Source organism: Artemia franciscana, chromosome 20, assembly GCF_032884065.1.
Source record: "Artemia franciscana chromosome 20, ASM3288406v1, whole genome shotgun sequence".
Taxonomy (NCBI): domain Eukaryota; kingdom Metazoa; phylum Arthropoda; class Branchiopoda; order Anostraca; family Artemiidae; genus Artemia; species Artemia franciscana.
In genome coordinates, this window is record NC_088882.1 from 7,535,611 (window position 1) to 7,562,309 (window position 26,699).

A 26,699-nucleotide genomic window follows, 5' to 3' on the forward strand; every position below is an offset into this window, starting at 1 on the left:
TAACTTCTAATTTTTTACGAACGTTTTCATAAGCAAAAAATGTACGTAACTTACGAATTAAGTTACGTGGCAAACTTCTATATTCGTATTTTTCTATTGCGTATATGAGGCGGCTCACCCCTCGTCGTTTTTTTCCTCTTCGCCTACAGGTCACAGCCGACATCGGATCTGGGTGTACGAAGACTCATTCGACGCGAAATTCTCCGAGTAATTTTCCTGGAAAGTTTCGTCGGAAAATCTTAACCCCCCGATTTTCTAGCTTAGAAAAACCCATTTCCCCATTGAAGGTAAAATTTTCTCGTGTAATAACATCACTTGTTTGAAAAATTCTTACACTAACAGCAGCTTGGCGCAGCGGAAGTGTGCTGAGCCCATAACCCAGAGGTCGGTGGAGCGAAACCGCTAGCTGCTAACTTTTTAAAATTTGTAAAATTAGGTAATTTTGTCAGTTTGAATTTATTGATACAGAAAGGGAGAAAATAAGCAGCCCCCCAACTGCCTCTCCTAATTCCTGTACGTTTTAAGGTTCGACTTTGGGACGCAGCCTCTTTAACTCTAAGAAAACGAAGTTTTTTTCATATTATTTCTTGAATAACGTAACTATGCAAACTCAGCTTTCTACAAGAAAAGGTTGGGTTACACCAGATAATGCCTGACTGGTAACCTCTGTTTTGTCCAATTATTTTGCATTTTATCCAGAAAACATGTGCAAATGCAAGATCACGAGTACCTACAAATGTTTTCGAATGCGTGTTAGGTAGCCTAGCAAAATCTCTATAGGCTGTGAGCAAAAATACCTTTGATTTTACCCTTGCTAAACTGGAACCTTATCTCTTGCTTAACAAGGTCTACTACCTACAGTAAGGGAGAGCCCCTGCCAGTAGTCTGAGTCAGTATTCAGAAAACTGGGCTTGCTTATGTGTGTACTCACATCAAGTAACAAAGGAAGAAGTGCCTGTCCCCCAATCACTTCATTATGCACAAAAGCCAACCCAGTTTTCGAATCATTGAGACTCCCTTAATTTATATTAAGTGAATGGAAACGAAGTATTAAATTTCCAGCGTTTCTTTTCAAATTGACCTAAATTTGCCATTCCAGGGATTTTCCATAACTCGCCGAGTGTTATCAACCAAAGACATTTTGGACCATCTCGATGACATATCAGATGAAGACCTGTCAGGTGGCAGTGATGGTGATGATGATTGGCATCCTGAGCTCGAGCCTGAGAGCCATGATTCTAGTCAAGAAGAAGCTATAGAAATATCAGCTAGAGACCCGGATGCTCCTTCTGGATCAGTGGGAAATGAGACAGAAGCATAGACTATCACGGAAAGTATACGTATACCCCCTCCAGTACTTGTAATAGAAAATGCATCTTCAAGCCATGGTAGCTGTCCCTTAGTTTTTGACGCTGAAGAACAAGTGATTGAGGTCGTGGTGGTCTCTTCCACTTCCAAAGAGACTAACCTTACAAGGAAGAGGAAGAGGGCTGCAGGGGAAGAATACTCGTCACAGAAAACTAGCAAAACTGTGGAAAAACGTCAGTGGAAGAAAATTACCTGCAAATGCAGGTTTTTTTCATGTAGAAGCATAAGCGAGGAAGAAATTCAGAAATCTTTCAGCGATTATTGGGAGCTTGGAAAACTACATGCATACACAAAAACAGTTCATACTGCAGCATGTTGTGAAACGCTCAACTAAGAGAAAGATGGGAGAGACAAATAGGCGAACAAGTATATTCGATTATTTTCTAACAGTCACAGGTGAAAAGAAAAGGGTGTGCAAAGGCTTTTTCTTGGTGCCCTAGGGCTCGGAGAAAAGTTTATCAGAAACTGTGTTCTGAATACCTCTGGGGCAGGCACTGCTTCTTCAGATAAGAGGGCTGAGACAAGCCCCCAGAACTTCAAAAAAAAGGGTAACTCACGAACAAATTAATTTTATCAGAAAGCACATTGAAAGTTTCCCTGCAGTCGATTCCCATTACTGTCGAGCAAATTCAACCAGGCTATATTTGGATGCGCAACTTAACTTGTCTAAGCTGTACAGACTGTATCTCGAAAAGTGTGTCGAAGAAAGAAGAAGACCAGCATCAAGAAAAGTGTACATTAAAGTGTTCAAAACAATGAACAGATCTTTTCATGTTCCCAAGAAAGACCAGTGTCCAGTTTGCACTAGGTGGTACTTTTTGCTGCCTGCAGGAAAAGAGGGTGAAAAAGCAAATTATGATGCACATCTTCTTAGGGCTAAAAGGGCAAGAGAATTGAAAAATGAAATAAAAGAAAAAATAAATCAGTGTGAAGAAGGCTTTGAGTCAGCAAAGCTTTACAATGTTGACTTGCAGAAAGTCCTTGAGACACCGAAGTCGGAGGCTGGACCAATTTTCTATAAGCACAAACTGGCCATCTACAATCTAACTGTGTACGACCTCAACTCAAGGGAAGGTATTTGCAATTTGTGGGACCAGACCTATGGCAAGAGGGGTTCAAATGAAACTTGTACAGTTCTGTTCAACCTAATGAAAACAAATGGTGACGTGAGAAAGTTCTATTTTGCGACCGATTGTTGTGGGGGACAGTTTAGGAACCAGTTCATGGTCGCTATGTATGTGTTTTCGATAATGACCCTGCCAAATGTCCAGGAAATAAACCATATTTTTCTAGAATCTGGGCATACGCAGCAAGAGGGAGATACAATGCACGCTTGCACTGAACGGGCTGCCAAGAACGTGCCAGTTTTTACCATCAAGGGTTGGCGGACCTTCTGCCTTCTAGCACGGATCAACCCTTTTCCGTACATTGTGAATGTTATTGACGATCATAAGTACTGGTCGGACTTTCACCAGATTGGAGATCTGATAAAGAACAAGAAAAAGTCAACCGACCGTTCTACTGTTCTTTGGAACAAGATCAAGTACATTCGTGTCTGCAAAGACGCTCTCAGCTTGGTTTATTTCAATTATGATTTTGAATCAAACTTTAAGTCGTTTGATATTAGAATGGGAAGTGGAAACACCTCTGAGTCCGAACTGCAGCTCAAGAAACCTTATCCAAAGCGTCTGCCTCTTGCTGCTGCCAAGTACAAGGATTTGCAGTATCTTTGCAAGTCATTAGTTATTCCTCGAATCCATCAAGACCTCTACAAAAATCTGCCATATTCCAAAGTGGTGAGAGATGCTCTAGAAGAGGCTGATGTTGAAGACGTGGATCAACAGGTTGTTGACGATGAAGCAGAATACTAATTTGTGCACATTACAACGTATTTTGATTAAAATTATATATCCGATTGAGGGTCTTAAGTGACTATAGGCACATATTCTTGTCCCACCTAAAGGTCGTAAATAGCAGTAGCCTATAAAGCGAGGGGGCTAGAGATTTTTTTTTTACAATGGCGCTGTATAAGTTTGCTATTTTCATTGAATGTACGAAAATATTAATAATATCAAGCAAGCTTGCAACTTTGAAGGTTAAAATTTCTGTCTCCTGTAAAATCATAATATTACGACCTTTACGACCTTTAGGTGGCACAACGTCGATATATAAACACAGGTCAAAGATAATAACTTGAAGCCACTTCCACGGGGACTGCGGGGGAATGAGTCGTCCCCAAAGACATAGTTATTAGGTTTTTCGACTATGATGAATAAAATGGCTATCTCAGAATTTTGATCAGGTGACTTTGGGGGAAAATGAGCGTGGGAGGGGGCCTAGGTGTCCTCCAATTTTTTCGGTCACTTAAAAAGGGCACTAGAACTTTTAATTTACGTTAGAATGAGCCCTTTCGCGTCATTCTAGGACCACTGAGTCAATACGATCAACCTTGGGAAAAAAAAAACAAAAACAACAAAAAAAAAACACGCATCCGTGATTTGTCTTCTGGCAGAAAATGCGAAATTCCACATTTTGGTAGATAAGGGCTTGAAACTTCTACAATGAGGTTCTCTGATACACTGAATCTGATGGTGTGATTTTCGTTAAGATCGTATGACTTTTAGGGGGTGTTTCTAAAATGAGGCAAATTTTCTCAGGCTCGTAACCTATGATGGGTAAGACCAATCTTGATGAAACTTATGTATTTAAAATCAACATTAAAATGCGATTCTTTTGATGTAACTATTGGTATCAAAATTCCATTTTTTAGAGTTTCCGTTACTATTGAGCCGAGTCACTCCTTACTACAGTTCCTTACCACGAACTGTTTGATGAACACTCAGTCGAAATCGGTGACACTTCTTACATGGTAGTAGGATTAGTTTCTCACATCGGTGCTACAGCTAATTCGGGCCATTATGTCTACATTAGACGATGCACTATGCACAAATGGATTCTTTATGACGATCAGATACTAAAACCAATTACTATTGATCCCGAAAAATATTCTCAAAACGCTTGTCTCCTATTACTGAAGAAAAAATCATCAACGATTCACATCAATCCCGAAAACATTTGGAAACAATTAAATAGGCTAAGTGAGACGGTCAGAGAAAAAGAAAGACAAGAAGATAGGGCTGAAAAAGAGAAAACACGTCAAGAAACAGAAATTAGACAAAAGAAAAGACGAGCAGATAGAGCTGAAAAAGAGAAAAAACGCCAAGATGTAGAATTTCATCAAAAAGAAAAAGAAACAGACAGGATAGAAAAGGAACGAAAACGTAAAGAAAAGAAAAAGAAACAGACATGATAGAAAAGGAACGAAAACGTCAAGAAATGGAAACCAGACAAAAGAAAAGACGAGCAGATAGAGCTGAAAAAGAGAAAAAAATGCCAAGATTGAGAATTTCGTCAAAAGAAAAAGAAACAGACAGGATAGAAAAGGAATGAAAACGTCAAGATGTAGAATTTTGTCAAAAAGAAATAGACAGGATAGAAAAAGAACGAAAACGTCAAGAAACGAAATTCTGACAAAAGAAAAGACAAACAGATACAAATCAGATGGCAGCTAAGCGTAGTAACGAGAACTTCTGCCGATCTGAAAAGATTATTGATAAACTACAAAAGCGAGCAAACAAAACTTTGCAAAGGAATGAACAAATTAAATAATTCCTCACAGTCAAAGAGTCTGGCCCAACTTTTGTCTGCAAGTCTTGTACGAAACTCTGTTATCGTGTCAACACAACGTAGCTATTATCATAATATCATATTCGAAAATATCAAATTCATATTCGAAAATATCATATTCTAAAGAGGAAACTTCTCTAGACGTAATGTCTTTGGGAGAAATAATACTATCGATCCTGTCATATAAACTCTTAATTCAATAGAAGAAAGATTAATTGCCTTAAATACTCAATTTATGCAAATTAGATCCCTCCCTGGTGGGAGACAACAGGGATTGAGAGGAAATATTGTAAATTTTCCTGCAAACATCACAGGTACCACCTCAGTTCTTCTGAGGACAACTGCTAATTGTCAAACAATATTCGTTTCACTCAAACAAAATTTAGACTTGTTTAAGCTATTCAAGGTCAACATCACCGAACGAATCTCTACGTTTACCGGTTCACCAAACAATAGAGAACACAAACGAAAGATCTCAAACACCACAAACTTCAAATAACCCCCAAAATACTGAAGAAGTTCCGTCCGACCCGAATGCTTCTTTGTGGGAAGAAGTCGAAGACTCCAGAAATGGTGGAAAATTTTGATACATTCTTAATCCCTGACGTTAGAGATCTCATCGATAAAATATGCATAGCGCCAGGATCACAAAGCAGAGCTTAAGTCTTTTCTAAGACAAAGACTGCGAGATAAGCTTTTTCCCTACCTTACATAGCGGACAAACAAAATGTAAACCATCCAAAATACGAGTAACCCAAGCAGATTTTGTAAAATAGGCAATACTCAAAATTGACTCTCGCTTTAGACAACACAGAAAATTCGTACAAGCAAAAAAACAAATGATAAAAGAAATTCAACAAAAAGAGCCAGAATGTGCTTCGCAAAGGCATTAGGAACAAACATTTAAAGGCTGGAGGTTTTCACAATGACACCTTTGTCCAGAAATTTGGGAATTTAGACGAAGGCTACAAAACTTTCAAAAACGTCACCTGCATATTGGCAAGCAGCCAAGAAAGATTTGTTTGCTATGATACGAATGCTAAGAATCCCCACTTGGTTTCATTCTGTATCTTGCGCTGAAACAAGGTGTATTTTCCTATTCAAAATTCTGGGTCTAACAGTCGATGCAAAAACTTATGCCGAAGAAAACATTGAAGCTCTAACTTGGGAAGAAAAGTGCAGATTAGTATGCAGCGACCCTGTTACCTGTGCCAGACAGTTTCACCATATCGTGAACCCTTACGTCTCAAATCTTTTACACAACAAAGATATACTAGGATGTACAGACTATTTTTTTCGAGTAGAATTTTAACAGAGAGGATCTCTACATATTCATATGAGTCAAAGATGCACCGAAACTAAGTAGTGAAAATCAAAAAGAGGTAACAAATTACATAGACCAATACACATCCTTCGATATTTCCAGCTCGAACAGTCCAGATGATCTCACCTATTTGCAGATACACAAACATACTATGTCGTGTTTAAAAAAAGGAACGACGAGTGGATGTAGTTTTCACTTCCCTATACCTCCAAAGAATCGAACATCGATCTTAAAACCATTCGAAGGAAACGAAGAAACGTTCGAACAGAAGCTAGAATACCTGAAACTAGGGAAAGAAATCGAAAAATTTCTAAACAATTGGAAACTTGGGTCTGATCTAGCTTTTGAGGCCTTTCTAGCTATTTTAAATACTGACGAAGAAACTTACATCAAAGTTATACGAAGAAGCTTGAAAACAGAGAAGCTATTCTTAAAACGATCTCCCGCAGAAATAAGAGTAAACAGTTACAATACTACATTGCTGAAACCAATGAAATCAAATCACGATCTTCAATTCGTAACTCGATCCATATGCTTGCGCAGTATACATCACCGTAACAGTAAAACAGTAAAAGCCAAAGGGGCTTAAGTATACTTATGTCTACTTAAGGTAAATCAGCTAAGAGTAAAATTGACGAAACTGAAGCTTTTAATTATTGACAAAGTATCTATGGTAGGAGCGAACATGTTCGAAATGATAAATCGTAGACTAAAACGAATCATGGGGACTCAACAAGACTTTGGAGGAGTATCAATTCTCTTCTTTGGAGACCTGTACCAGTTGCAACCTGTAGCAGACCGTTATGTATTCCAACCTCCTACTAGCCCGTACGAAGCTCTCCTCCCTAATTTCTGGCAAGATATTTCAAACTAGTAAGGTCGCTAAAGCACCATTGACAGTTCAACATCTTTTCATCTCCAACACTTTGGTAGACAAGTTCAATGCATTAGCGCATCAAAACTTAACAACAGAGAAGAAACATTATACCACAAAAGATTCCGTAAAAGATGATGTCGTCAAATCCATTAAACAGCATCTTCTCGAAAAGACCAAACATCTACCAATTAGTGAGACACAAGGCTTACCATTTGATCTAAGACTCGCTATTAAGAAACGTGTAGAATTGACCGTCGAAGTTAGTGATCATCTTGCCAATGGATCAGGAGGAACTGTACAAGCTCTCAGTGATAGTATTATCTGGATCCTGTTTAAGGATAAACATGCTGGTGAAATTACACGAAACAACTTCAAAAGTGGGTTTCCAAATAAAATACTCAGAGACTGGACTCCAATCTTCCGCACGGTAAGGATGTTCAGAATAACGAAAGAGGAAGGAACTGAAATAGAAAGATTCAAATTCCCTTTGCGACCATCCTCTCCCAATACCGTACACAAAGCCCAGGGAGACAAATCAGCGGAAGTAGCAATAGACCTAACATGTTCCAGAGAATTTCCTCACGTCTATTATGTCTCCTAAAGCAGAGCCAATTCACTTCAAGTTTTGAAGATAGTTCAACTTAATGAAGAAAATATATCAGTATCTCCAGATGTACAAGAAGAGATTAAAAGACTACGACAGGTACCAATCACTGACCCAACACACAAATTCGACCATAGAAACTTTAAAGTCGTTTATCAAAATGTTCGATCGCTTCGAAGGTACATCAAAGACTTAAAAGTACACCCCAGACTCGTTGAAGCAGACGTACTATTCTTGTCGGAAACACGACTTTTACCTTCAATAAACAGCGAAACGCTTACAATACCTAGTTTCAAACTATTTAGAAACGATAGCTCAGGCAACAACCTGTATGGCTCTGCTGCATACGTATCTGAAACCCTGAACTCAAAGCTCTATAAAGTTAAAACTACAGGTGTAACAACATGGAGTTAATAAAAGTTACAATAGAGCATCCACAACAGACAAATTTCATATTCTGCATTTACAAGCCAAACCACGTGCGCATTAGCATAAGCGACAAACCCCATGTATTGACAACGGTCATACAATCTTGTTAGGTGACTTTAATATAAACAGTAAAGAAACAACAAATACTGAATACAATACTTTACAACATGCCCTTAGTAGCCTTCGACTTCTACAGCTCATAAACGAGCCCACTACAATTAACGGCTCAACATTAGATCTGATTTTTACAAACATACTCTCTGATCAACAACATTCCGGAGTCCTAGAACAATATTACAGTGACCACTATCCAATTTTCATCACTTTTCCAAAATTTGCTAAAAAAGATAAAACATCAAAAAGAAAAATTTGACAAGAATAAAACAGTGAAACAATAAAAAAAGAGAATACAATAGAATTCATGAAGAAACGCCCAAAGTAACTAATTTATGTTTACAGGTAGAATACCGAACAAGAAGAGACTACAGGAATACTGTATTTTCAAGTCTATCTTTATAATAATTGCCGATAAACTAAGTTCACCAAAATCGATAACTCTAGTACCAAGTCTAATTTTAGGTTCCAACATTGTCACAAGTGTCACATGAGTTCTTGGCTCTTCCGACTTCGTCACAAGTGCCATATGAGCTCTTGTTTTTTTTATGGGTTTCCGATAGATGGTTCATTAATAATATCAACTTTACGGCATTTATAAATTAGATGACCTTAATGTTCATAGAGAAACGTAAATATGTCCTGGCTGAGATGATCCGGAGAAAATCCTGATAGGTTCAAATTATCTTAAATAATCTCGGCATTAGAAAAAAAAATTTAAGCCCCTATCCAGGGGGCTAGGGTTCTTGCCCCCTCACCAGATAAGTTTTTCCGACTCGTTAAAGCGTACAAAAAGAATACAAACAAGTTCTTGTGTTTTGTTGTATCCCCCCTCCCAGGAAAAATCCTGGATACAACCCTAGTAATATCTCAGTGTGATTGGACCTTTATACAATCGGGGCCTTTATACAATTGAGCCTTTATAATTTTGGGGAATCAGAAGGAAAAATGGCATAAAGTGGGCTTTAGTGGATAAAAAAAAGTGGACATTACAAATGACCAATGTACTGTGTTTGGAAGCCGCAGACTTAACAACCAGTATACTTACTAATATCCGTAAAGATAGTAGCCCTACCCTGTTTGAGCAAGGAATGACAAGGAAAATATCGATTTAGACACTGGAGTTGTGAAAATTATGAGACTGCCAATGAATTAATAAGCATCAAAAAAATATATACTGAGCTTACCAGTTGTAGAGAAAGTGATGTTGCAATATCAGCTAATCAACTATCTAATTAACTATTTTTTCTAATAAACCCCAAAAAATAATTAAACCGCTTAACGTCCAGAAAATAAATCAGGGGGTAACTAATCAGGTAATAATCAAGTAAATAATCAGGGCATCAAAAAAATATATACTGAGCTTACCAGTTGTAGAGAAAGTGATGTTGCAATAACAACTAATCAACTATCTAATTAACTATTTTTTCTAATAAACCGAAAAAAAATAATTAAACCGCTTAACGTCCAGAAAATAAATCAGGGGGTAACTAATCAGGTAATAATCAAGTAAATAATCAGGGGGCGACAAACTTTTTGACCTTTTTAAAGACCCCTAACACCTTTCCCCTCCCCATCAAAATGTGAGTTCCTCTTGTCTCAAGGAAAGATCTCCGAAATGTTTCGATCCAATCTGAAACCCAAGATAAAACACGCCATAATTCTACTGTAGATCCATCTTTAAACAATTTGTAGTATGTAAAATCTACAGCCCATGCCCAAGGGGCGTTGGAGTTCTATCACCCCCAGAGATAGTTAAATTAAATCTTTTGACAATTTTGTATAGAATTTCGATTGGATGTCTTGGGGGTATGAGAGTCAGTGCCGCAAAAAGAACAATGAAGAGGATCTGGTTGCTCTCCAGTTACTTTGAGCCCTTGAAAAGGGCAATAAAACCTTCAATTTCTGACAAGAGACCCTCTGAAGTTTCTCTGGCTACTCTGTTTCGTACAAGGATCGGAAAAAAATTACAAGACCATTTACAAGGACAACACTGCAGCGTTGTCTCTAACTAAGTTTTATAGGAAACTTCCTTAGACTTAATCAGTGCAATTGATGGGTGCAGTATATCCAGAACTTGATTCCGGTGATAAGATTAGGCTAAAGCTTCCTATAACAATCCAAAGAAGAAGAAGCAGCTCTGATTTTTCGTATCTTTAACCCTTATAGATAAAAATTAGAGTGCATCGGTTTTGTTTTCCAATGTTGGCAATGCAAATCTTTTTTTTCTAATAGACAAAACAACAACAAAATAGAGTTAGGGTGATGGATATGCTAACCAAACAGGATTACGCTAACCAACACAGGACAGAATACCAAACACGATCACGCTTGCGTTAAACCAACCAATAAACATAAATCGTACAACTTCATTTGGAATAGTTCTGATGAGTCGGAATCTTAGAGTTTCCACCAATTCTCTTTCTTTCTTTTTATCCACTCTCTTATTCTATTTTTGAAGATACGAAGCAGACGATACTCAAATTCTCTTTATAGGCGTTTTCTGGCGACGATACAGACAAACGTTGTTGACTGATAATCTGTTATGGCACGACATTGTTGATCAACAATAATATTTTAACGATCAACAAAGATTGTGTTCATCCGAATTGTAAATGAAAACCATCCATACTTGAAATCGCTTTTTGTCAAACTTGTAGGTCAAATTAATTAAGAGAGAAAATTAAAGGGTCGAAAAAACTTGGAACAATTTATTTAGTTCTTAAAATTTAAAAGAGAAAATTTAAAATTTAAAAGAAAAAACAGAATACCAAACACGATCACGCTTGCGTTAAACCAACCAATAAACATAAATCGTACAACTTCATTTGGAATAGTTCTGATGAGTCGGAATCTTAAGAGTTTCCACCAATTCTCTTTCTTTCTTTTTATCCACTCTCTTATTCTATTTTTGAAGATACGAAGCAGACGATACTCAAATTCTCTTTATAGGCGTTTTCTGGCGACGATACAGACAAACGTTGTTGACTGATAATCTGTTATGGCACGACATTGTTGATCAACAATAATATTTTAACGATCAACAAAGATTGTGTTCATCCGAATTGTAAATGAAAACCATCCATACTTGAAATCGCTTTTTGTCAAACTTGTAGGTCAAATTAATTAAGAGAGAAAATTAAAGGGTCGAAAAAACTTGGAACAATTTATTTAGTTCTTAAAATTTAAAAGAGAAACGAAAATTTACTTAGCAATGAAAGTTGTTGTATTTAATATTAGCTTGACTGTCCACATAAATTAAGGAACGGGAGGGTACTGCCTTATGAATCGTCTATCCGTTTTTCTTCCGAAGAGCACTGATCATTAATTGACTTTAAGAAACTTTTTGTATAAAACTTCAACGTTGAGAATTTGACTGAACAGTGAAAATCTGTAAAAACAACCGAAAACTAGACCTCCGTTGCCTCTGCAACAGGAAGTGTTGCAGCAACTGTGCCCTGTTCCTTAGGGCACAGTTGCGGAGCAACACGTGCAACTGTGCCCTACGGGACACAGTTGCGGAGCAACAGTCTCCATTATGTCCTTCAGAGGACATTTTTCTAATGCGGCTTCGATTGTTATCTTGGAAGCATCTTTGATATGGTTTTATTTCGAGCTCCTACTAAACTGAGTTTAGTAAAATGTTTAGCTGGTCCAGAAATAAACGAGAAAAATTGGAACGAAATTGACTTTTCCGGAATTATTTCCGGGAAATCTGTAAAAGCTACGGAATTTCATGCTTCAGTTCTCGAAAACATCAATAAAAGTTTTATATGAGTTCATAATTATTTTATCTCTAAAACGTTTACTTCCGAAACTAGGGCCGTCTTAACTTGACGCCAATTCGAAGTATTATGTTTCGAGACGCACATTTCGGGAATTATTTCCAGGAAATCTGAAAGAGATACGGAAATAACGTCTTATAGTTTTCTGCTTAACTTTTGATGGTCTAAGCTAGGAAAATATAAAACAAACCAAATTCACCAAACAATTTAAATTGCCCCGAGGGCATGACAAAACTTCCAAATAGAAAAACCCAAAGAAGGAATTTTATTTCGGAGAAACTATTGCAAGCTCCAGTTGTTAGGAGATCGAGACCTGTCGAACCGCGTTGGAAAAAAAATTCTAGCTGGTCCAGAACAGAAGTTACCTCTAGAACGTCAAAACTTCGGAAATTATTTCTTAGAGAACGAAGCAACTTGGTATATAGAACACTTCACTTCTTCTTGCATACTCTTCATAGCACTACTCGATAAAAATATAAGAAACATCAAAATCGAAAATTTCAGAAAATTCCAAAAAAATCGGAACGAGAGTGACTTTTCCGGAATTATTTCCGGGAAATCTGTAAGAGCTACGGAATTTTGTGCTCCGGTTCTCGAAGAGACAAATGAAAGTTCTATATGAGTTCAGCATAACTGTATTTCTAACAAGTTTATTTCCGAAGCTCTAGGGTCGTCTTAACTTGACGCCAAACATCGAACGCAGAGTTTCTAAGAAAAAAACGGTTTTTTTTTTTTTTTACGGAAAACTGTTAGAAATTTTGGGAACTTCTCTGGAACTTTTTTATTCTGTTTCACGTTTCCCTTCCCTCTGAAAAATCTCAAATTTTTAACTCTTACCACTTCGGAGCTGCAGGTCGCTGATCACGGTGAAAAAAAAAAAAAAAAAACTACGAAAGCAGTAGTGTTGCTCCGCAACACAATAACCAGACTATAGATGAGTAATAGGAAATACTAAGACAATGTTCAGTTGAGTTCGAAAGTACTGCTGATCGTTTTTATACACGTTACTAGAGTAAATTATCAGATTAAATTAAGTTGTTACTAGTATTTCTTAATGATTTCATTTCTATTCTTTTAATTATTTCTTCAAACTTTTGAGAAATACTCAAACTTTCTTAAAAAAAATAAAAAAATCTGAGTTTACAAGAGAAAAAAAATCACTTACAACTGCAAACGTGATGATGGCCCTGGGGTGCCAACTTCAGTTTTAATATGTTTTGATGGTGCCTGATAGCCTTCTTGTTGCCTTTTTCTTGATTCTGCTTTAGCTATCTCAGAAGGTAGCGTTTCTAGCCTAAAATTTAACAAAAACTACATCATTCACTATAATAACAAAAAAGGGCTGGGCAAAAATACACTAGCCTTATTCTGCATAGTAACCTAGCTCTGAAAACAGAATAATCAAATTCCAAGAAAAACGCCTATATTTAAAAAAAAAACATGCATATATTTAAAAAATCAAAGCCTAAATAAAGCATTCAGTAGTTTTTTCTTCTTTCTTTTCTCCTAGCCTGTCGTGTTCTGTAGCTTCAGTTACGGGCATTTCAGCAAGTGCGGTTGGCAAGTCAGCTGGTTCTGTATCCTGGTCTGTTATTACCATAGCTATAGTTATCTCGTTAAATATCTCCACATCTATCTCGTCCAGACCAAGGGGCTGTATCAAATGGAAGTTTTCTTTGCTATCGCTAACAGAAGTTTCAAGCTGTACTTGAGAGAATTGATTTTCGTGAACTTCCAGTGCATCTTCCACTTCTTCCATCGCATGTGATGAGGCTGTACACTCAGCTTGAAGTTCTTGGTCCTTTTTTCTTTCTATAATATAAAATAAATTTTAATAGATGAAACATTATCTAACTCTACTTATTTTTAAATCCTCTTTCAACTTTGCTTCCTTGGTTTTTATTGGATTTACATCATTCATCGTACAGGTAGAACAGAACGCAAGAAAATAGTATCTTGAAGATCGCAATTCCTATAAAGTAAGTTTAGATATGATTCAGGCACTAATCCTACTGAAATCAGTTAGTACAAACAAAGAAAATGAAAAAAATATGGAAGGTGGTAATATTGCAGAAGTTACTGAAATTCCTACTGTCATAGTTTTTATTTCTTTTTTTGGAAACAACACAATCAACAAGAGCTAAGAGCTCATATGGCACTTGTGACGAGGTCGGAAGAGCCAAGAGCTCATATGGTATAAGCTCTAGCAAAATACCAAGAATTAATAGATTGCTTTAAACGGAAAATCAGAGGCTTAATGCCAGTCGGGATTTAAAATAAGACCTCTGAGACACGATATCCTTCCAATAATCAAATTTCATTAAGATCCGATCACTCCGTCGTAAGTTAAAAATATTTAATTTTTCAAAATTAACCCTCCTCCCCCCCCAACGCCTTCAAAGAGAGCGGATCTGTTCCGGTTATGTCAATCACGTATCTAGGACTTGTGATCATTTTCCCACCAAGCTTCATCCCGATCTCCACTCTAAGAGCTTTTCAAAATTTTAGGTCCCCCCCAAACTCCTCCCAATGTCACCAGATCCGGTCGGGATTTAAAATGAGAGCTCTGAGACACGATATCCTTCAAAACATCAAATTTCATTAAGATCCGATCACCCGTTCGTAAGTTAAAAATACCTCATTTTTCTGATTTAACCGCCTCCCCCCCCTCCCAGATGGTCGAATCACGGAAACAATAATTTCTAATTTAATCTGGTCCTGATATGCCTGCCAAATGTCATCGTCCTAGCTTGCCTGGAAGTGCGTAAAGTAGCAAAACCGGGACAGACAGACAGACCGACAGAATTTGCGGTCGCTATATGTCACTTGGTATATACCAAGTGCCATATAAGACGATTTGGCACCCAATCTTCAGCCTACTGGTTTATTTCTATTTGTGTTTCTACTGTTTGCAAAAACAACCCAGTATACCCAACCATTGCCAAAGCTGTACCTACTGACTCATATGATAGCAAGTAGCCATGACCTAAATCCAGCATTCAGATCTAATGCAAATAGGTCAGTTAACTGGAATAACTGGATGACAGAGAAATTAGCAAAAAACGCGTGTATTGTAGTTTTGTAAACAATAAAAGTGATCATGCTCAGGGTTGCTACCTGCTCCTGTCGAAAGTGTGCTAATTTTCTCGAGAACAGGGTGCTACATAAGTGCTACACAAATTGTTGCTAAATATGCAATTTTCGCGTAATACTGCTTGGTGTTGATCAATTAAAACTTTTAGTCGCGTTTTCAATCACACAAAGATTACAGCATTTCTACGAATACCTTTGTTATTTTCACTAAAGCATTGTACGCACATGCGTAATAAGCTGCGTGGTGCTTTGAGTTGCCAGCGATAGAAAAATTGTGAGTAGTGAGTTGGTAGTACATTTGAAAAAAGTAGTACTTTTGCAGTACATTTTAAGAAAAGCAGTACTTTTTGAAAACAAATGTACTCTTTCTTCCAAGGGTGATCTAGTTGTATTTTGTCATAAATATGTTATCAGATTACCTTAAATTTAGTATTTGAGCTATTCAAATGAAGACAGCTATACAAAATTACGAAACATCTAAATGTCTAAAAACAATTGTTTTTGATATGTTATTAAAAACTTCCAAAAATTATTTCAAGGTGTTTCAAGCGGGATCACACGAGGTTAAAATAAATTATTGTTAGTAAGAATCTTCAAGCCCGGCTTCATTTTCCAGACGCCTGGGGCTTCCGGACAGTCAAGCCAACCCTTCCGTATTTTCATCATAATTATGACAGTTAATGTCACTGTCTACCAGTGTTTCCTAGATGTCCCTTTCAAATATCTATCTTTGCTTCACAGTCGCAACTGTCAATCAAAGCCAGGCTTCACCTTTCGGATTCCAGACAGCCGTTTTTGTCAAGATCTATTTTTCCTTGCGCAGACACGCGACGCATTTCGAGTACAAACTACGGCTGCGGCAGTGCAGAACGTGTTCTTGCACCTTCTTACTCATATTTGAACTATGTTTTCGAACCAGTTTTACTATAGCTGTCCAGTTTATCAAGTTGCAGTTGCATTGCATTACACACTGCATACAATTCGAGAGTAGTTTACGCTAGTTTCGAAAAGTCTTTATCTTTCAGTGAACTGAGGTAGTTTTTAGAGGCAAAGATTTCCGAGGCTAAAGGTTTTTTCTAGCGGAAAAACAAGAGAAAAATACACTCGGATTTAAGCAATGCGTGAAGCATGTGGTCGAAAGCAGGACTATTATTCGACTCATCTAGCAAAACTAGGCAGTAAAGAGGCTTTAAAGGCACAGTAAACTTGACTAGGCAACTTTCGGCCATCAAACCGGCCTGGGGGGCTTAGATGAATGTACAGGGACTTATTGTCGACAGGACCCCCCTTCTTTGTTATCTCGAAACCCCTCCTTATTGTTCCCAGAGCTAGCTGGCAGGCCCTTCCCCCTTATGCAATGTAATTATGCACTTATGTACTGTGAAAGTTCGCCTTTTTACGTGTAGACCATAGTCAAACGTCACACCGGTAAAACGGCGTGGGTTCGATTCCTATTTGCAGCACACAAACCTTTTGATTTTTTTTTCTTCTAAACCAAAAATCGAATTTTCGGAAACTGCCTGGAAACTGCAATGGTCGTAACTAGAATTTTTCTTACTCTCAATATCGACTCAGGGCACATTCTTGATATGTCAGCTAGCTCCCCGAGTCAACTTTGAGTCAAGTTTACTGTTCCTTTACGGATGCCCAGCTTTTTTTTTATCCAAATCACTGGTTTATTAGAAATCATTTTCTATTGTACTACAGATCATTTTCGAAAAAATAAGAATGAATCTTGAATCAGTCGCAAAAATCTATTTCCTCTTCCTCATTTTGATCGACGCCAGTTGCGTTGCTACAAATGAGATTAACTTTCGTGGATCTCGATGCTCCCTTCCACTTCTGGAATGAAAGACGAAGACTGTCATCTATTTTCCAGGAGTTGCTGCTTCCAGCATCGGTGGAGCATCTGATCACATATTGCTTTGCAAACATCAGTGCACTCACAGTTTCAGTTTGGAGACGATTTCTAATTTTTGTTTTCAAATTGTTCAAAATAGAAAATTGCCTTTCTGCGCTTGCGCTGGAATGAGGAAGAGCACACAAAGTCAACAGGAACTTGGAAATTTCCAAATATACTGGCCTAGATATGCAGTCCTTGACGTCACTCAGCTGCTTCCAAAAGATTCCAGGATCATCGCTGGGTTCAAATTTCGGGAGATCCTCTTTACTGTCGGCCAGCTTAGTCCACTGAACTTTTAGTCCAGCTTATCTCTTAGAGTGTCACTTTCACCTTCGCTGTCGCCAAGCAGGTTCGGGAAACGGATCATGAGTGGAACAATAGTATTCACTTCCAGAAACGGCCACGGTAGGATCTATACAACGAAGGTTCACCAATGTTTCATCTATGTAATCAATTCTTGTTGATACCTGCAAGCACATTTCGACGAGAAAGCTCAAACAGTTTGCATGGATTGTTTGCACTTGCTGCCTATTCAGCTGACCTGCGCTACACGATGTAGCGATATAGTTCAGGGTGTTCGGCCCAAGCTTGAGCTCCTACAGTTTTAGGAAATTTGGTGGAATTAGTTTGACCCTGAATGGATCTCCTACGATTGCTATTGCTTCTTTTATCACAAAGCATCTCAAAAGAGCAAGATAAGTCACTCTGGAACTCTGCAAGAGCCTATGAATGTGAGTTTTACTGCTCTGGAACTCTATATTCGGTTCGTTTACCTTTTCAAGGACAAAGGCAATAAAGTACAGGCAACCTTTAATCTTTGGGTCCTTCATACAAGCCAAAATCCGACTTGGCTTTTCTTTCGAAGATTTATCTCCTGCTGTATCACCTTCTCCGTGGCTTGCGAAGAACCGCATCAGTGCACTCCAGGGTTCTAGGATTCTCTTGACAGAGGCTTCCAATGATAGCCATCTTGTGTTTGCCACTTGAAGTAGGCAGTGGCTCTCTACACGTGCAAATTCTTGACACTTTTTCAACTCGTCCTGGCGCTTTGGGCTGCTTGCAATATAGTTTACTATGTCGTGAATGAATACTTCCAAACCCCTGGTAGCTTTTTGGCGGCGTATGTTGCACATAACGTGAGCGAGTGACTTATACAACCAAGAATGAACAAATTTGGTACTTCCTCTTAAAGCAGCGCCCTAGTCCTTTCACAGACCCAGTATTCACACTAGCATTATCGAAGCCTATACCCATTAAATTTTGTATAGGTATACTAAGGTCCGAAAGACATTTCATAATCAGGTTCTTCTGGCCGGCACTTGACGCGTCGTGCACATCAACAAGACCCAAAAAATCTTCACGAACATTGTAATTAGCATCCACATACTTTGCAATGATGACCAAAACTTTGGCCCATGACTTGTCCGTATATTCATCTACAATAATGGCGAACTTGTTATTCCTTAACCAATTTACAAGCTGCACTTTTTCCTCTGTGGCGAGAACATCCTTGATTATTCCAGTTGTCTTGGTTCTCGACGAGGCTAATGCTTGGCAAACAGCATCATTTGGGAAACATGATTTCATGACTTGTAGCAATGAGTCAGTTTTTCTTATAGAAATATCCTCTTTAGCAACCCAACCGGCCAGGCGTAACTCAGCATCTTTAACGGAATCGTCAAAAAGCTGCTTCTTCTGCACTTCCGGTGTTTGCACTAACTGGTCAACAGGCACTGTGCATTTCATAGCCTGCACGTTTTGCTTGTGAAATGTAGACTTGACATGTCTTTTGACATTGTAGATACTTCCTCGAATATCTTCCTTGCATAAGTTACAATGAGCATGCTGACTGTTCATATCAGATTTACTAATAAACCCACATAGTTCAGGATCCATTTTCCACTTATCACAGAATTTATTTCGATTTTTGATTTTTCTGGGCATTATTGCAGTAAGCTGTCAGTAAGTCTCACCCGTCTACCTCCATTAAAATCCACACCTCAAGCACAATTTGAAATTGGCGCCAAGCGAGTTTTCTTTTCCTGAGGGAAAATCAAGTTGCTTCAACAGAAGTTGAAATTCCCACTTAAGAGAACTTATCAAACTAGAAAGCTCAGCAGAAGATCCTCCTCCTGTCTTTTTAAATCCCCTCACTTGCTGACACTGGTCCTAATATTTTTTTCCCGAAAATTGTAGCACTAAGGTGCTACATTTTTCCAGACTTTCCAAAATAGTGCTACATTTTACCCAGATCGTGCTACGGTGCTACTTAGGCAAAAATAGTGCTACAATTAGCACTATAGTGGTACAGGTGGCAACCCTGATCATGCTGATGATTTTGTTGCTGGTGGATCGTAGTTTATCAGATACTAGATTTTGGAGAAAAAGCAAATTACCTGACCCTGATCAAATACATAACTTAATGCTTAAAAATTTACCAAAGGAAGCCGAAAATATTCTTCTGATTCTAGTAAATAAGTCCATCAAAGAAGGATACACTCCCGAATAGGTATTCCTGCCAATTGCATAAATTGGATTTCTAGCCTTTTGAGGAATCGTGAGGTTAGGGTAGCCTCTTGTGGGTATAGTAAAAATTTACATGTTAAACATGATTTGGGTCTACCGTCCACTGTCCTTGGCTGCAAAGCCTATATATATATATATATATATATATATATATATATATATATATATATATATATATATATATATATATATATATATATATATATATATGCTGATGACATTTCCCTGGTAAGAACTGGGAAAAGAACTTCTTTTACAGTCAGTGATGCAAAAAGCATTAAACAATGTTCAACAATGGTGCAGCGAGAATAATATGACTATCACCTGAGAAAACAGTTGGTGTGCTTTTCTAAAAAAATGATAATACTGCAGTACCACAAGTAAATGTTGTAAACTAGCCTATTAGGCTGGATGACTTTCCGCTACCTAGGTCTAATTTTTGGTAGTAAAAGGACATGGTTGATACACATTGAGTATTTGTTAGGCAATATTAGGAGTAGATTAAACCTTATAAATGTAATGTGCCTAGGGAAAAGGGGTGCTCCTTTTAAGTATCTTAGTAAAATTATAAAGGCTGTTATTGTTAGTAAGTTTGATTATGGTAGCTTTATATATGGTGATGCTAGTCAGAAGAATCTAAAAAAATTAGATAGTGTTCCACAGTGTACTTAGGCGATCCATTGGCTTCCTAAATAGTACCCCTATTCCAGCTATGATGATTGAATTGGGGGTGAGCCCGCTTAAGCTACGACGTGATAGGTTAATTGTCAAGTATTTCACTAAAAAATCTACTTTAAAAAGGATATAATCAAGATGGAAATTATAAATAATTATAATAGTGATGTTAGTTTCAAGGATAGGAATACTCCAGCTTTTTATAGGTGTAATAATTTGCTTTCAAATGAGTGCCCAAATATAGTACCCATTAATGAGATAGTTTTTGAGGATAATATATTGAATAAGCAATGTGCTTATTCAATATAGTCAATACAAAGAATAATGTGTATTTTCCTGTACCTGATCATGGGGATAATAATAACTTGACTCTCAAACATGACTGGCTAAGACAAACTGACCACTTAAGAGACTATTCACAAATTTGTACTGATGGCTCTAAGTCAGGTAAGGGTGCTGGCTGTGCAGTGGTGGTCCCCAGTATGTCACTCATTTGCTTTGAGTTACCAGGCAGCCTGTCTATTTTTTCAATTGAGATGATTGCTATATATTAGGCATTGGATTTTAATAAGTCATATGGGCATGCCCGAAGTTGGATGATATGCTCTGACTCAGCATCAGCCCTCAAGTACCTGATGAATGAGCATGAACCTAGTCGTGAATTAGTTAGTAATATCCACCAAATAGTTATGTCTCATTAGAGCTTGTGGGAAATAATATATTTCTAGTCTGGGTCCCAGCACATGTGGGAATTGCTGGAATGAATCTGCTGATATATTGGCAAAGTGGGATATTTTAAATGGTCAGAGTATAAGTGTAAAACCCACTCAAAATGAATATTTTGCATGTATTTATAAGGTGTTATGTGATAGAGACCAATAATTTTATTAAAAGTTGCAAAAATCCAATTTTAGAACTTTATGACTATAAGGCACCACCTGATGGACTTGTGCATGATGTTAGATCTGTCACTGTTACTGTTTTTAGATTGAGGACAGGTCATGCCAAAATCCGTTCAGTTTTACATAAATGGGGGAGAGTTAGCTTACCCTTCTGTGTTATTTGTAATGAGTATTATGATGTTAGGCATAGTCTCATAAAGGGCACAAAATATGAATTACATAGAAATTGGTTTAGAACCCAAATTATAAAGTATTTTGGTGCATTTACAATGACAGCAATCCTAGGTCAGGCTAAGTCCCCTAAGTGGGTCCATAGAAAGACTATGTTGTTGTTGACTAAGTATATAAACAGTTGTAATCTGCATAACATTCTTTGATAACTTGGCTTCATAAGCCCAATTATAAATATTCAGAGTTCACCATTGGATTCCTTGTGGTCTGATTAGGTGGGTTCGACTCCTAACTCAAATTCGATTTTTGTAGATAATTACACAAAATCTCTACAGTAGGATTCTCTGATATGCTGAATCTTATGGTGGGATCTTCATTAAGATTGCTGGACCTTTGGGGGTTTCTACTCCCCCCCCCCTTATTTGAAAATGAGGCAACTTTCCGCAGGCACGTAGTTTTGATAGGTAATTGTTTGGAATCAGCATAAAAGACTAATTCTCTTGAAGCATTCATTGCTATCAAAATTCCTTTTTTAGAGTTTTACTGACTATTGGATAAAGTTGCTCCATGCTTAAAGTTTGTTGCCAAAATGTATTGGATAAGAGGGAATCAAGTCCCTTTTTTTGTATTTATGTCCAACTTTATCATAATACTTTGATTATTAAGATTAATCTTTGCCATATAAGACTACAGTTTTCACAGAAAGAGGGGAGCTTCAACCCCCTTATCACTAATATCTCATGTTAACTAATATCTTATGGAAAGTGTGTAAATTTGGACCCGAAAATAATCTTCAAAAGCCTAAGCTGTTGATTTATATATTCAATCATTTTTTTATAGTTATGGTTTTTATTTATAGAAATCCTTGTTTACCTTATTTAGTTAATATGACCTGATTGATCGAAGGCTCTGTTAAACCTTAGGAAGGCTACTATCTCCCATAGCTCCTAATGTCATGTTCTAGTTTTATGTTATGCTTTAGGGATTGTAACGGTCCCTAAAAAAACCATCCCTTAAATACTTCTGAGGGAGTGGAAATATTCCTTGGAATGAAGGCAACTTGGGGAGTGAATTATCTCCCCTCCTCAAAATTTATATCGAGTTATATCAAAATTTATATCAAGTCTGGCCTAAAAACACACCATTTGAACCACCTTAGAACCATTAGGCCTATACACCACTATCATTAAATCAACCAAGTCTCATATTATTCAGCTCAGACAGATGAAGCTTAAAAATCCTTGCTAATAATAACCATTTATTTTGTACGCACTGCATTTTTTGTAATTAATGCGTTATCATCCAGTATCATAGCTTTGCAAACTATGAGTCTAGACAGACAGCTTCTTTTGGTTGTAACTCAATTGACAAACACTGAATTTTAGCCAATAGAATTTGACTTTCTTTGGGCCAAAATTGCTGTTTTGCATCATACAATGGCAGAAAGTGGCACTTTGCTGTAGCATGATGTCTTTTGTAACTCAAAAAAGGTGCTAGCACTCTTGATTTCCATCAAAATGACCCCTTAGCCTACTGGAAATTCTATGTCCACTGGTCCAAAATGACACCCATGGAAAAATAAATAAATAAGCATCCATGAACCATATTTCTTGGGAAAAAAACAACACAAAATTTACAATTTTGTTGATTGACAACCCCTATAGCCCTCATGGCAATGGTTGCAAGTGATGTCCTGGGGGCATACAAGGTATATACAGAAAGGGTGATCAAATAAACTTTGGAGGGGCTTATTGGATAGGTAATCAGAAGTTATAGTGCCCTTTTTAAGATTCAAAGTGATCAGAGGGTGGAGAAACACCCATCCCCACTCACACACATCTCATGTTTTCCAAAAATGCATCTGATAGAAATTTTGAGATGGCCATTTGTTGTCAAAGAAACTTTGTAAATTGAAAATTGAAAGAAAGCTCATTTGATTGTAAATTGAAAGAGCCAGTGCCCTTTTTAATAGTTGAGTGATTGGAGGGTAACTAAGCCCCCTCATACGCCCACCATTTCCCCAAACATATCCAATAAAAATTTTGAGATATCCATTTTGTTTCGTAATTGAAAGGTCTGTAAATTATGTCTCTGAGGATGACAAGCCCCCACAGCCCTCCGGACAAGGGTTTAAAGTTATGCCCTGGGGCATTTAAGGTATATATAGAAAGGGTGATTGTATAACCTTTGGAGAGGGCACATTGAGCTGGTAATCAGAAGTTCTAGTGCTCTTTTTAAGATTCAGATTGACCAGAGAGTGGATTGACCAGAGAGACCCTCACCTCATATTTTCCCAAAATGTATCTGAATTTAATTTTGAGATGGCCATTCTAATTAACACATCCAATAAAAATTGTAAGATAGCTATTTTGTTCAACGTAATTGAAAGGCCTGGAAATTATGTCTTTGAGAATGGCAACCATCCCACAGCCCTTAGGACAAGAGTTTTGAGTTATGTCCTGGGTGCATATAAGATATGCATAGAAAGGGTGACTGTATAAGCTTTGGAGGGGGTTTATTGGATTCGTAATGTGAAGTTCTAGTGCCTTTTATTAGACTTAGTGATTGGAGGATGGACACCCTCCATTAGATCTCATATTTACCTGAAATACATTTAATTCAAATTTTGAGATGGCCTTTTGTTGTCGTCGAAACTGCAAAAACAGCTCACTCGAATGGAAATTGATAGGGGAACTGATTGGAGGGCAACTATCCCCCCTCAACCACCTTTTCCCCAAACACATTCAATCAAATTTTGAGATATGCATTTCATTCAATGTAACTGAAAGGACCAGGAATTATGTTTTTGAGGATGAACCCCTTCCCCTTCACAGCCCTCAGGGCAAGGTAAGTTGTGCCCTAGGGACCTATAAGGTATATATAGAAAGGGTGATTGTATAAACTTAAGAGGGGACTCGTTGGATTGGTAATCAGAATGTCTAGTGCTCTTTTGAAGATTTGGAGTGATCGGAGGGTGGATAATCCCCACCCCACAAAACTTTACGTTTTCCCATAATGGATCTGATTGGAATTTTGAGGTGGTCATTTGTGGTTGTAGAAACTTTGAAAAAGGTTCATTAGGTTGGAAATTTAAAGGCCTTGTAACCTTTTTTTTAGAACCCCCCCCCCGGCCTTTACACCCATCAATATCAAAAACACATCTATTCAAAAATTCTAGAAAGCCATTTTGATCAGTTTAATTGAAATGTCTGGAAATTATGTCTTTGACAACCCTCATGCCTTCACAAGACCAGAAAATAATTCGAACTTATTGAAAAAAAATAATAATAGTGGCTGTGGTTTGTCAGTTTAGTATACATATACTCATATACATTCCTTAAATTTTTAATAGTTTTTAAGTTTACTAATATTTAAAAATTAGAAAAATTTAAATATATTTTGTTTATTTAAATTATACAATAAATCATCAAGTCATACTCAAAACAAGCAAAAATTAACCTGAGTAGGGCTGACAACCCCCATGCCTTCTCAAGATCTTGACATAATTCGCTCTTCTATATTTAAAATGTTTTCATTTTGTTTTTACTTGTTAAAAATGTTTTTATCAAACAGTTCGTGGTAACGAACTGTAGTAAGGAGCGACCCGGCTCAATAGTAACCAAAAGTCTAAAAAATGGAATTTTGGTACCAATAGCTTCATCAAACGAATCGCATTTTAATTCTGATTTTAAATATATAAGTTTCATCAAGTTTAGTCGTACCCATCAAAAGTTACGAGCCTGAGAAAATTTGTGTTATTTTAGAAAATAGGAGGAAACACCCCATAAAAGTCACAGAATCTTAACGAAAATAACACCATCAGATTCAGCGTATCAGAGAACCCTACTGTAGAAGTTTCAAGCTCCTATCTACAAAAATGTGAAATTTTATATTTTTTGCCAGAAGGCAGATCACGGATGCGTGTTTTTTTTTTTTTTTTCAGGGGTCATCGTATCGACTCATTTGTCCTAGAATGTTGCAAAAGGGCTCATTCTAACGGAAATGAAAAGTTCTAGTGTCCTTTTTAAGTGACCAAAAAAATTGGAGGGCACCTAGGCCCCCTCCCACGCTAATTATTTTCCCAAAGTCCACGGATCAAAATTCTGAGATAGCCATTTTATTCAGCGTAGTCGAAAAACCTCATAACTATGTCTTTGGGGACGACTTACTCCCCCAGAGTCCCCGTGGGAGGGGTTACAAGTTCAAAACTTTGACCAGTGCTTACATATAATAATGGTTATTGGGAACTGTACAGGCGTTTTCACGAGGATTTTTTGTTGGAGGCAGGGGTTGAGAAGAGGGGGATATGCTGGGGAAACTTTTCATCGAGGAACTTGTCATGGGGGATGAAATTTTCCATAAAGGGAGCGCAGGATTTACTAGCATTACTTAAAAAAAAACAATGAAAAAGTTTTTTTCACCTGGAAGTAAGCAGCAGCATTAAAACTTAAAATAAACAGAAATTATTACCCATATGAGGGGCTCACCTCCTCCTAATACCTCGCTCTTTACGCTAAAGTATTTTTAGTAATTTCAACTATTTATTCTGCGGCTTTTGTGATTCAGGGGTCATTCTTAATGAATTGGGACAAAATTTAAGTTTCAGTGTAAAGAGCGAGGTACTGACGAGGGGGCGAACCCCCCCATATATGTAATAAAAACATAAGAATACAAAAGTTCTTTACGTAAGCTAATTTATAAGTTATGTATATCTTTTACTTATAAAAAGATTCGTAAAAAATTAAAAGTTCTAGTTGCCTTTTTAATTAACCGAAAATCGGAGGGCAACTAGGCTTCCTCCCCCACTCTTTTTTTCTCAAAATCATTCGATCAAAATTATGAGGAAGCCATTTAGCCCAAAAAAAAAAAAATATACAAATTTCGTTTTAATTATTCCTCTGCGGAGAGCCAAAATCAAATCATGCATTGATTCAAAAACGTTCAGACATTAAATAAAAAAAATAAGTTTTTTAAATGAAAGTAAGGAGCGACATTAAAACTTAAAACGAACAGAAATTACTCCGTATATGAAAGGGGCTTTTCCTTCTCAATGCCCCGCTCTTTACGCTAAAGTTTTTTACTGTTTTAAAATACAGAGTTAAGAGAAAGAGTCAAAATTAGCGTAAAGAGCGGGGGGTTGAGAAGGAAAAGCCCCTTTCATATACAGAGTAATTTCTGTTCGTTTTAAGTTTTAATGTCGCTCCTTACTTTCATTTAAAAAACTTGTTTTTTTTTATTTAT

The 26,699-nt window shown here is 37.3% G+C and overlaps 2 protein-coding genes and 1 long non-coding RNA gene across 14 annotated transcripts in view; 2 read left to right on the top strand and 1 right to left on the bottom strand.

Moving 5' to 3' along the window:
- Nucleotides 1-26,699, top strand: part of LOC136040389 (BTB/POZ domain-containing protein 6-like) — a 396,184-nt gene that overhangs the window by 229,080 nt on the left and 140,405 nt on the right. The window lies entirely within an intron of this gene.
- Nucleotides 1-26,699, top strand: part of LOC136040387 (E3 ubiquitin-protein ligase RNF34-like) — a 127,000-nt gene that overhangs the window by 49,752 nt on the left and 50,549 nt on the right. The gene's annotated exons all lie outside the window — the stretch shown is intronic.
- LOC136040388 (uncharacterized) overlaps nt 1-26,699 on the bottom strand; it is a 67,676-nt gene that overhangs the window by 6,778 nt on the left and 34,199 nt on the right. The window contains exon 2 of the long non-coding RNA XR_010620702.1: nt 13,354-13,482. This is a non-coding gene — a long non-coding RNA (uncharacterized LOC136040388). The remainder of the gene's footprint in view (nt 1-13,353; nt 13,483-26,699) is intronic.